The following is a 12765-nucleotide window of genomic DNA, read 5'->3' as shown; positions in this document are numbered from 1 at the left end:
TTATATATGTGTATGTGTGTGTACACACACACACACACACACACACAACCTATTTACAAGATCTCCTATTCTTCTGAGTGATGGCTATCTACAGGAGTGCTGATTCCCCTTCAGGAAAATAATGGTCTTTATAAGAATCAAGTATTTTCAGATTGTATACATTTTAAGGTCTTCATTTCCCTTTATACAATTTCTTGTTTTCCATGAAAGCATTCATCAGTGAAAGCCCCCTAGTAAATGGTATTTCTATGTCTTTCTCTTTGCCTCCCTCCTCAATCATTTTCCTAAAGGCTCTTATTTGAGAAACTTCAGGTGTTGACTTTCTTTGTTAGTTTTTAACTTGATTAAGTTATATCATATACTTCTCTCTATTTTCTTATCTCTGTTTATGTGCCCTTCTATTCTGTAAGTTAGTTCTGCCACAAAAATTTGTTCACATGTAGGCAAGGTATTGTAAAGATTATTCTATGTTTTACGGCTGTTTCTTTCCTACTAATTCTATATGACTTCTGCTTGGTAAAGCAAATTATTTCTTCAGGTCAGGTTTTCTTTCTAGGGAAGTTTTAAACGATCATTTTTTTTTTTTTAACTAAATGTGGATATTTCAATTTTAAGTTCATCCTTTTTTCTTTTTTTTTACTTATACTTTTATTTACCAGATATATGTATGGGTAATTTTTCAGCATTGACAATTGCAAGACCTTTTGTTCCAATTTTTCCCCTCCTTCCCCTCACTCCCTACCCCCTCCCCCACATGGCAGGTAGACCAATATATGTTAAATATGTTAAAAGCAACATACAGTTGTACTTCATGTCCATATAATTATTTTGCTGCACAAGAAGAATTGGACTTAGAAATAATGTACACTTAACCTGTGAAGGAAATCAAAAATGCAGACATTGTGATCTAAAAAGAATGCATTTACTATTTCTGCCTTTCTGCATTTAATTTTGAGGTCTTTATGTCCTAATATATGGTCAATTTTTGTATAGGTTCCATGAACTGCTGAGAAAAAAAGTATATTCCTTTCTAGATCCTGAATGATCCTTATTGTGGCTCCTCAGTATTTGAATTGTTTTTTTTCTGGCTGCTTGTAATATTATTTCCTTAGTCTGATAGTACCAAAATTTAGCCACAATATTCCTTGCAGTGTTTATTTTAGGTTCTTTTTCAGAAAGTGTTTGATGAATTCTTTCAATGCCTATGTGACCTTTTGATTCTCTTACATCTGGGCAGTTCTGTTTGATTTCCTATAAAATAGTGTCTAGGCTCTTTTTTTCATCATAATTTTCAGAAAGCCCAATAATTCTCAGATTATCTCTCCTAAATCTATTTTCCAGGTTTGTTGTTTTTCTAGGTAGATAGTTAAACATTTTTTCATTTTTTTGGTTTTCTTGACTGATTCTTGATGTCTCAACAAGTCATTCATTTCTATTCAGTTCTGATTTTTAATGAGTTATTTTCTTCATTAGCTTTTTTTACTCCTTTTTATATATGTCCAATTGAGTTTTTAAGTGAATTGTTTTTGCTCTATGAAATTTTTTTCCATTTCACTTTTTTTTTTTTTTACTGAGTTATTTTCTTTTTCCAATTCACAAATCCTACTTTCCTGGGAGTTCTTTATCTTTTCCAATTCACAAATTTTGTTTCCCAAGGAGTTCTTTACATTTTCCAATTTGCATTTCAGGAAGTTGTAGTCTTTTTCCACTTTATCAAATTTTTCTTTAAGTGAATTATATGCCTTTTCTGTACTCTCTTGCAGAGCTGCTCTTTCCCCATTTTTGTTCTAGCTCTCTTTTAATTATAAATTATAAATTATAAAAGATCTTTCTTTTATAATTTCTTCTAGAAGAGCTTTTTGTGATGGGGATCAGGTTACATCCTCCTTTGGGGTTTTGTCTGGAGACTGTCTGCTGTTAGTCTCCTCCGGATAGAAAACCTGCTCTCTTTCTGTACAGAAGGTATCAATGGTTAGTATATGCTTGGCTTTTTTACTCATTTTTTTTTAAAAGCCCTTAAGGTCTGCCTTCAGGGCAAGGAGGTTATCAGCTTCCTCTTCAGAGCAGGGATAGAGATATATGGACAGTAGCTGTCCTGCAAATGGGTTGCTAAGAGCAGCTGAGCTGTGGAAGTGCCCTGGGAAGAGCCCCACACTGGAAGTGTGTCTGCCCTGGGAAGCACAACAGAGCTGTGGAAGTTTTATTGCCCTGGACAGAGCCCCACTGCCCTTCCCCGCCCCTGCAGATTTGTGGCTGCCTCAGGCAGTGCCCCATGCTGCAGAATGGGGCTGCACAGCTGTGCTATGGTCTGTGTTGAGTCACTTCCAGTGCTGGGTGGATGTAGCCAGATCCTGTTAGATTCTGGCATTTTTTGGAGTACCCTCTATCTTTGGCTTTTTTGTAACTTCCCTGCTGATCTACTGCTTTGCAACAAAAGCAGAGCAGCCAACCTGTGGTAGTGTCCTCCCTGCAAATTCTGCACCTGTGAAGGCCACCACCCCCCCCCCCCACCCCCGCCCCAGTCTGCTCAGTGTTCTAGCCTCTTGTGTTCTGTCTCCCTGCCTGTGCTGGCCTGCTCCCGCCAATCAGGACAAATCTTTTCTGGCGATCTTACAGATTATTTTAGGCTGATAATTTGTTGTACTCCCAATATTCATGGATTTTACCAATCAAGCAGTATTTCTAAGGCTGAATTTGGTAATAGTAGTGAGGGTAGAAAAGGAGCTTAGAATGACATGTGTGTCTTCTTGGCTCCTCCCCCCATGCATCTTTTTTTTTTTCTTTGAAAACTGTTATTTTCTTCTTTTCGCTTCTGCTGTTTCTGATGGATAAAGAATAGTCTTGTGCCATTCAATTTTCCTTTCTTTTATACCTAAATGTCTTTCTTTTGGTTGTTTGCAGAATTTACTGTTTGTCAGTAAAATATCTGTTTGAATTTAACAATTTTTCTGTAATGGAATTTTGAGTAATTTTCCCCCCTTCCTGGAAACAATGTGTCAATTCTTTCTATGGAAAGGAAGAAGGAAAGGAAACAATCATTTATTAGGCATCTACTATGTGCCACACACTATGTTAAGTGCTTACAAATATCTTACTGACCCAAAGTGGCATTCTGTTTTCAGTATTCAGAAGTTCCATTCAGTTTCTTGTATTATTATTTCATTAAAGTTTAGACTTTTTTTATTTAGGTTCTGTTCATTTTGGAATTCTCTAATCCTTAACCTCTATAAACTTTATTATATCAACTTTTAATATTTACAGCAATGAATTTTTTAATGTTATTTTTTTTATTCTTGTCTTCCAGATTCTCTTATATCTTTATATTTGCATTTCTAATGAAATTTTCTCTATTTTGTTTCTTTGATTAGCACCATGGATGCATTCACATTTTTCTATTCTGCCAATTATTTCTATTAGGTAGGCCATAAATTCTACTTTTGTAACCTTATTGTATTTTCATACTATCTGGGCACATCTTACTGTGATTCCATACTCTCATGGGAATTTACAGCATCTTCTACTGCATTACGTATTGCTTCATTTTTCATTTGTCTTTTATTATTTATCCTTTTCCTTGATTTGGAAGCAACATATCTTTGTTTGATTTGGAAGCAACATATCTTTCTGCTCAAGCTCTTTAACAGTTTTTTTCCTCTTGAGATGTCTGGTGATTGAGTTATTTTTTTCCCATCTTATAATTTTATATCTTATAATTTTCTACTACTTTCTGAATCTTTCTCCTTTAATGGGTCACTTCCCATAGAGGAGAGGTGGTGATTATATGGCCTACTTCCACTCTGGGCAATTCACAGTTTACAATCCTCTGTCAGCACTACCAAGAGACTTCTAGGGTTCCATGGGACAAAAAAGGGCTGAATGCTGAATTCTCTCTCTTAAATTTAGAATAATTCTACACATCCACACACGTGTCCTGTCCCTTTCCTTAGTTGGCTGACTAAGCTCTACTGCAACAAGAGTGCTACCACATTGCTATCCCAGATCAATCACACTTCTGCCTTTTGATTTTCCACCAACAGAAGGAAAAGTAAAAATAAAGTTGAATTTTGTTGAAAGCATTTGAATTGACTTATGCACGCTACTACCAGAAAATGATGGATGGCGGGGAATAATGCACTTACTGAATATTAGAAATTAGCTTTCTCTGATACTCATTTACTTGTTACCTCATTAAGATAGTTGGTATTCTTTCCTGTGAAAATATTTAACTGGCTTTATCTCAGGAATAATTCGTATTTTTGTTTCAGAATTTATTTCCTGCTTATTTTTCAGAGGTCATGAGGAATAGAGAGTCTTCCACTAGTTAGTCACATGATCTAGAAATAGCATTTATCATTAAATTAATTTTTTAAATACATCCTCAATTTTTCATAATGATCAAGCTAGCACTTCTTTAAGGAAGTCATCTACTTTATAATGTTTAATTTCTCAAGCTTTCTTGAAATAAAATATATAAAGGATTAGGATTGTATGGGTAAGATTGGTTTACAATAATTTTGTACACGCAAAAATTCATTTAAATTATTCCTTTAATTTCACCTATTATCATATAGATTTTATTTTTACAGCTATATGGTTTTACTATTCAGTTCATTTACACCTAGGATCAACTGTTAAGTATTAGCTAAAGGGATGAGCAAGCTTCCAATATGTTCCTTTAATACTACAAAACCATTCTAGGAAAAAAAGTTTTATAAAAAACAAACAACAAAAAAACCCCTACCAAAATACCTCTATTTATTTCTATTCACATTTTTATTCTGCTAGATCCATGGTTCTTTAGTACAAATTCACTGAATATCAATAATATCTTTGGATCCTTCATTTCTATTTCCATTCAAATTACCAGCTATTGATTCATTCATTAAGTTATCAGCTTCCTTTGAAATTTATTTAAAAGTTAGACAATTCATCTTATCACCTAAAAATATGTCCAATATTTCTACTTAAGACCATTGCAACATATCTGCCATTCATCACCACTTTAATTCTCATGTATATTATACATGCATATACAACATGTTATTATGCATTATTATGCATAACAGCATAACACACATAACAATTTATGTGTATCCTACCACAAATTTTTTAAATCAATTTCTTCACCATTAAGTATGTGTCATTTAATAGCTATAAAAATGCTAAATTAAAAATGTATTCCTTTAAGGAAGCTTCAACCAATTGATCAGTATTTCATGGGTTCACTTATCATCTCTTTGTAGAAGGCACAGCTATATAGCCAGTCCTAGCCTCTACTCCGTACTCTTGTATCACATCACTAAATGCCTTTTAGACATTGCAATTTGAATGTAGTACTGGCATTTCCAATTTAACATATTAAAACAGTACTCATTATCTTTCCCCTTTATCAAACTCATCTCTCTACTAAACTGCCCTATTTTTATGGAGAATACCATGTTCCTCCAAAACTCAAGCTTTGTAATTTAGGCATTATCTTCAATTTCTCACTCTCCCTAATTCATATAAATAATCAGTTCGCAAATCTTGCCATTTATACTTTCACAAGTGATACTATATTCAAGACACTGTTCAAAGCCTTATAAAGGACAGACAAAAAGAAAGAAAGAACCTATATTCTTAAGGAACTTATATTTTAGTAGGGGATAAATATAAAAAGATGAGAGAAAACATTAGAATAGATAGGGCCTATCCTATGACTTAGAATCAGGAGGACAAGGGTTCAAATCCTGCCTCAGATACGGTATGAGCAATATAACCCTTGGCAATTCACTTATGCTTTTTAGATCTCTGTTTCCTTTGGTACAAAATTTGGAAATTAGACTCAATAACCTCTAAGGCTTCTTGAACCTCTAAATCCATGTTCCTTTATTGCAGAAAGAGAACAAGACTACTCACTATTAGCCATTGTTTTGTCATCAAAACTCTGACCAAAAAGCACAAAATTAATCCCTCTTCCATATGACAGTACTTCAAATTCTTGAATGACTATCATGTCATACCTAAATCCTCTTTTCTAGGCTATACATTCTGAGTTCTTTTAACCAATTTTCATGTAACTTGGGCCTTTCTCTCTGGTAGTTCTGTCCCCAATGAATTGAACAAACAACTTAACACTGAAGGGGAAAGGAGAAAATAGGTCAAAGTGATACAGGCACTTATTTCTTTTCAACTGGTCACCTATGGTAATGAAAATTTAAATGTCTTAACCAACCAATCAGTTAAATTATTAAGACTTACCATATGACAGCTATTATGTTATTTGCTAAGGGAAAAAAAAGGGGGGAAAAATAACTGCTCTCAAGGAACTTACATTCGAATGGGTCACATAATGCCTACATATAAATATACTTTTGACACATTAAAATTAATTACAAGGAAATCTCAAAAAGGACATCAGTAGTCGCTAATGGATAGGGGAAGGTTTGCTGGAGAAAGCAGCATTTAAACTAAGACTTAGGGGAGGGGAGACTTAAACAGAGACTAGTCATGAGCACAGAGTAGACAGTTGAAAGGCACAAAGAGAAGCAACAGAGAAGCAGCAAGAGACTGCCATGGCTGAACAACAGAAGGAGCAAATAAACAAGAAAGCTGAAAAGATGCTAGAGGGCCAGGGAGAAAGGACGTTAAAATACCAGAGAGCAGTTTTTATTTGTTTAAGAGGCAAGAAAAGGCCAGGGGAGGTTGGGGCAAGGATGACAAACTTTAAGAAAATCACTTTCACGCTTTAATTGAGGCAGGAAGACATTAGAAAGCTACTGTTCGCCTGCAGACAAAGTGAAAGGTGACAAGGGTCTGAGCTAGGATGATGGCTATGGAGTATATTCTACCTATTACTTTCCAAACACACAACCCTTTACCTCCCTTTTGAACCGGCTGTCCCTCATGTCTGGAAGGCCACCATGTCTCTCCTCTACCTCTTACAATTACTGGTTCCCTTCAAGACTGACCTCAGGGACCCTCCTTTTGCTTTGCTTTCATTGTGTGTGTTTGGTACATTCATGTGTGAAGCAGTGTTCCATGATTTATAGAGAGCTGACATTCAAGAAAAGCCGGCTTTTACAGAGGAACATAATGGAAGCCAAGGGAAACCATTCAGTGCCACCCCTGCACATAGAGATCTAGAGAGATGAGGTGCTGGCAGAGATTTGAGAAGGACCCCTCTGTCTCCAAAGCTTTTCCTTCTGTACCATGCTTCCTTTAAGAGATGGGGGTAATAGCCAATTCAGACAGGAAATGGGGGCTGTGGATGAAGAGGAATAATAAGGCCAGTTGGGCCTTACAATATGTAAAAAGACAAATTATATAATAAAGTTGAAGAGAATTGTCTTTCCTCAAAACCCATCCCACCTAAACTTCCCACATGCTGTCAAGAGTAGCACCATTCTTCCTGTCTTCCCGGACTCCTTGTTTTCACTCACCCCACACAGGCAATCATTTGCTAACTCTAATTGTTTTTATCTCCACAGTGTCTCCCACATATGTCTCTTCTCCACTCACACAGACATCATTCTGAATCAGTCACTCATAACCTCTCACTTATTGCATTAAGCTCCAATTTTGTGTTTCTGCCTCAGGTCTCTCCCCATTGCAATCTTCTTTTCACACAGCTATCACAGTAATTTTCCTCAAGTGCAGGTCTAACAATGTGACCATGTCATCTTTTTGTTCAGTAACGTCCAGTGATTCTCTATCACCTTTTAAATATCAAACTGACATCATTCCTCTGTATGCACTCTAAAGGCTAATCATCTCTGCCTACTTATTCCAAGTACATTACTCTATTTCTTATCTTCAATGGTTTTTCCTCCAATTTCCACGATGTTCTTTCTTTATATCTCTACCAATTAGAAGCCGTGCTTTCTTGCAAGATTCAGATTAAATGCCATCTAATTTTGCAGTAAGCCTTTCCTAGTTTCCCTTGGCTATTTAGTGCCTTCCCACCAAAGTTGCCTTATGTCTGTTTCATTTGGTTCTTGTATATATTTTCTCTTCCATTGCGATTATAAGCTCCTTAAATACAGAAGTTTGTTTTACTTATATTTTTATATTCATAATACTTTGCTCAATAAATACTTGTTCGGTGTTATACTTAAGAAACATTCCTTAATGGATTTCTTTGACAAAGAGATCTAACTCAGTTTCAATTGATCAAGGAAGCAGCTACACCCAAAGAAAGAACACTGGGAAATGAATGTAAACTGCTTGCATTTTTGTTTTTTCTTCCCAGGTTATTTTTACCTTCTGAATCCAATTCTTCCTGTGCAACAAGAGAACTGTTCAGTTCTGCACACATATATTGTATCTAGGATACATGGTGACATATTTAACTTGTGTAGGACTGCTTGCCATCTGGGGGAGGGGGTGAAAGGAAAGAGGGGAAAAGTCGAAACAGAAGTGAGTGCAAGGGATAATGTTGTAAAAAATTATCCAGGCATAGGCTCTGTCAGTAAAAAAAGTTATAAGAAAAAATAAAGAAAGAAAGAAAAAAAAGAGACATTCCTTTCTAAAATGTCTAAGAAGCACTTGGTGATGGAAGGACAGAAAGTTATGTTATAAATCAAAATTAGGTATATAGATCTGGAAGTCTTCTGAATATAGATGATGATATATGAATCCAAGGGAGACAATGATTTCACCAAGTGATATGGTATACAAAGAAAAAAAAACCCAAGATGGTTCATGGCACGATATGGATGAAAATCTAGTAAAGAAGATTAAGGAGTGGTTAGATAGGTAGAAAAAAAGTTACATGATAATTTGAATAAAGCTCAAACTCATGCTGATTGATGGGGATAGATTGGAAGTCTACAAGTAGCAAATGGGAGCAACATGTCTCTGGCTTCCTCTTTACGATAATCACAGGAATAGCCAAACTAGTGCCATATTGCTGGGAATCGTGCAAATCATTTTCAAAATATTATCCATTTTTTAATCCCCATAACTACCTTGAAGGTTAGTTGTTATTATCACTGCCATTCTGTAGGTGAAGAAACAAGGCAAATGGAGATTAAGTGACTTGCTCAAGATCACAAGTTAGTATCTGAAGCCATCCTTGAACTCAGACCCTCCTGACTCCAAATCTAACCCTCTCTCCACTGTACTACCCACCAGAGGAAATAAGAGGAGTTAGAGGTCAGGGAGCACCCAAAAAATGGAAAAAAAAAAAAAAAAAAAAAAAAAAAAGGCGTTTATAATGAGAAGTTTAATTATGGAGGAGGTATAAAGAAACTGAAAGGAAAAAAAAAAAAAAAAGAGGTGAAGTACTTGCCAGGGTCATATAGAAAGTAGGTATCTGAAACACCGCCTTGCCTTGGGGGCCCCAGCACTCTTCTCCTCCCTTGGGCAACATTGGGGGAACCAAAGCAATAAAGCTGTGGGTAGAACAGTAGAGAACAACATAGCAATAGAGAAATGAGCATAGATGTTGGTCTTACCCTTTGAGCCAGAGCTCTTTCTACTCAGCCCAGACTCAAAGAGCTCAGTAACAGAGAGAAGGTTCCTCTATATAGAAAAAATAAATGGTGCCTTGGCACTAATCTGCTTCAAGACGCAATTAATTTGGTGTCGACACATTTTAACAAGAAAAAAAATGCTTCAGCACTTGACAGCCACTTGGCACTGGTCCCATTTGGGGGCCATCTTGATGGAGCAGGAGGGATGTAAGGCTGGCCAAGCAGACAACCCAATGAAGGCCGCCATATACAGGACTGTCAGGTTGAGACCCATGATACAAAGTGGTACATATCAGCAGCATGGATAAGACAACATGGCTGCAGCATATAGTTTCATGGTTCCAAAAACAGTAACACTGAGTGAGGCCCAGGTGAAGACCATGGTGGAAGACCCCAGACTTGTGGCAGTCCCAAGCCCCAGGTGGTGGCCAGAGCCCTGGGCAGCAGAAGTCATGGGACCACTGCTTCCATGTCCATATCCAGCCCTCTTCCTCCCACCCAAAAAATCTTGGCCTATGTAGGATGGGGAAGAATGCAAATGTCTCAGCTCCTCTCAGAAAGTGAGTCAAGTCAACAAGGGAAGAGTCTGAATGAGCTGTCTTGGGCTGATCTGTTTCTCTAAAACTGGAAGCCCCACTTGACCTTTTAGAGGAACTAGGTAGGAAGGACTGGTTAGGTCACAAACTGGAAATGTACTGTTTATAGGAAAAATTCATTCAGCACTCATAATTTTCACCACTTGTCATTTTTGTCACTCATTGTGCCTTCTGGAACCAATTAACATTCAGTACCATGGCACCACTGCATTCACAATGTCCATTTTTGTGATAGCTTAAAAAAAAGTGACCACCTCTCATTTTAGGAAATGGTTAAACAGACTTTGAGATAACAAAATACTGGAAATGTGATGTTTCAAAAGAAATAATGAGCATGTATTTGAAGAAACATAGGAACCTTTGCACTGATGCAGACTCAAGAACATGAAGTGAGGAGAGTAATTTATGCAATGATTATGGTACTACAAACAAACAAAAATAAATAAAAGGAAGTTAAATCAAATTAAAGGCACAAAACAGCCTTTCAGAGATGAGATGATGAAACATTTTCCCCACCAACTGGTAAGGGATAACATATAGAGGAAGGGAAAAAAGAAGGAAAAGAAATAAAATATTTATAAAGTACCTCCTATGTGACTACCAAACTGAAGGTCTATAGAGCCATTGTATGCTTGTGAAACATGGACAGTATACCAGTGTCAAGCGAGAAAACTCAATCACTAAAATTTGAATTGTCTTAGAAAGATTATGAAAATCACCTGGCACTGGACACTAAAGTCCTTTCTTAAACTAAACTGCCAAGCATTCAAACTCTACTGCAGAATGCAACTCTGATGAACTGGCCAGGTAGTTCAAATGCCAAATTTAGGCTTGCTTAAAAGGCTATTTTATGAAGAATTCACAAAAGGCAACTGCTCACATGATTGTCAGAAAAAAAAGACAAATAAATAATTTTTTAAAAAACGATACAAGGGCACTCTCAAGGACTCTCTGAAGAATCTAGAACTGATAAGGTGACATGGGAGACATTGGCACAGGACTGCCCACCATGGCATGCCCTCATCAAAGATGGGGCTGTGCTCTATGAGCAAAGCAGGATTGAGGTAACTCAAAAGAAATGCAAGATGAACAAATTTAAATAATACATTGCAAATGTTCACAGGGCTTATTTGTGCCTGATCTCTGGTATGACATTCTAAGCTCATATTAGTCTGATTAGCCAATTTACCAGCCAATTTTACACACTATAAACTGACTCTAACATAGCAGTGTCATTTTGGTCCTCTTCAGGAATGAAAAACAATAACCAATTTATTATGTGACACACAATAGAACTTTACAAATATCATCTCGTCTGATCATCACAACTATTCTGAGAGGCAGGTACTATTACCCACCTTCACATTTGTGAATAATTATCCCCATTTTATAATTGGGAAACTAAGGCAACCAGAAATTAACTGACTAGCCCAGGGTCAAAAGGGTGGTAAATGTTTGAGACTGGATTTGAACTTAGGATCTTCCTGCTTCCAAGCTCAGTGCCCATGATTCCCATTAGATGATAAAATTCTATTTTGGAGGAAATATATCAGAATAATAATAAATCTTTTAAAAATTAAGAATTTCATCTTGGAAACATGAAAAAAAATTTCTGGAAAGTCATAATATAACACTAAATTTGTATTTCCAAAAAAAAAAATCTTTCATTGATACCAAGCTTAAATCTGTAAAGTTATATTCCCTACATGTCAGTCCATGAACTTCTCTGAGCATGGTCCGTCTCTACCTTAATTTTTTTCTAAAATATTCAATCACATGCAATATTTTTAAAAATTCATGCTAAAGACAGCTGATAGCTATAAAGGGTTTTAATGTTCACGTACATTATATCATTTGATTTTTACAACAACTTTATGAGACAGGTACCTTTCTCACAGATTATTATTTCAGTTTTATAATGAGGAAATTTGGGGTGAAAAAAGTTAAGGGACTAATCTCTAATCAGTCAGTTAGTCTTAGTGGAGACCTTTAAAATGTGAGTCTTTCTAGGTGTGTGATATACATCTGTTCCTTCTTGTTTGTAATGGCATGTGAATTTATTCCTGTTTTTTATTCACTTTGTCACTTGGGAACTAGCAATACTATGAAGCAAGTTTGCCTTAATTAATATTTTAATATATCACTAAATACAAGGGTATTTTTTTTTGTTTTGTTTGATGATTTTAATCTGCAATTCAGTGCCTTAATGTTTATGAAACTTCCTCCATTTGGTTCTGCTCAATTATATACTGAAGACCAGTGATTTTTAACTTTTTCAAGTATGAAAACCACATTTAAGATTGTAAAAAATTTACTGGGGTCTCCATATGAAAAATATATTAGTATTAATTATTATGACATCTTAAGACAATACATGACAATGTTTTGTGTACAAATATAGATTCTAATCCACTCGAAAGTGGTTCTGTATTTCTCTAGTGCCTCACAGCTCTAGGTTACAAAAATTTAGAGATTGTGTGGACTGAAATCTCACTAGTATTATAATAGACACATTTTAAGTCTACATTTTAAGTTTAACATCCTATCAAGTTGAAAGCAAGGATGGTCTACTGAATCAGACAAAAGAAATATTCTTTACTGAATTTTTTAGTCATCCTGTTTTTCAAAGCCTAGAGGAAAGCAATTTCACAGCTAATGGTCACAAAATAGCCTTCCAATGAGTACCTTTTAATGTCATTAATTTGAATTACTGT

The 12765-nt window shown here is 35.8% G+C and overlaps 1 protein-coding gene across 4 annotated transcripts in view; it reads right to left on the bottom strand.

The window, feature by feature from the left end:
• The window catches only part of ARHGAP32 (Rho GTPase activating protein 32), a 368512-nt gene that overhangs the window by 151839 nt on the left and 203908 nt on the right, over window positions 1-12765 (bottom strand). The window lies entirely within an intron of this gene.

The sequence above is a fragment of the Sarcophilus harrisii genome, chromosome 3 (genome assembly GCF_902635505.1).
Source record: "Sarcophilus harrisii chromosome 3, mSarHar1.11, whole genome shotgun sequence".
In the NCBI taxonomy this organism is placed as follows: Eukaryota; Metazoa; Chordata; class Mammalia; order Dasyuromorphia; family Dasyuridae; genus Sarcophilus; species Sarcophilus harrisii.
The sequence above is the reverse complement of the archived record's forward strand: the minus strand, read 5'-3'. Positions and strand labels throughout refer to the sequence as shown.